We start from the raw sequence: 279 nt of genomic DNA on the forward strand, positions 1-279 counted from the left end.
ATGTGTATCCAGACACAATAGCCTCATCCCCCCGTAATTCTCTTCATTTAATCTACTTAAAAACTACAGGCCACACGAAATCATGGAAACTACGAGGGGACGCGTACTGGGCGAATGAGGACAAGGTAAGGGCACGCGAAACTGGCTCGCTCCACTTGCTCGACGGCAACTCTACGTCCACAATGGCCCGAAGATACAATCCCGTAGACGAGGATAAGCCAGGATCTTTGGCCACTCTGACACCCCAGTCCCCCCCCAGCATATTTGAATTGACTGCCG

The sequence above is a fragment of the Eimeria mitis genome, genomic scaffold (assembly GCF_000499745.2).
Source record: "Eimeria mitis Houghton genomic scaffold, Emh_scaff3813, whole genome shotgun sequence".
NCBI classification, from domain to species: domain Eukaryota; phylum Apicomplexa; class Conoidasida; order Eucoccidiorida; family Eimeriidae; genus Eimeria; species Eimeria mitis.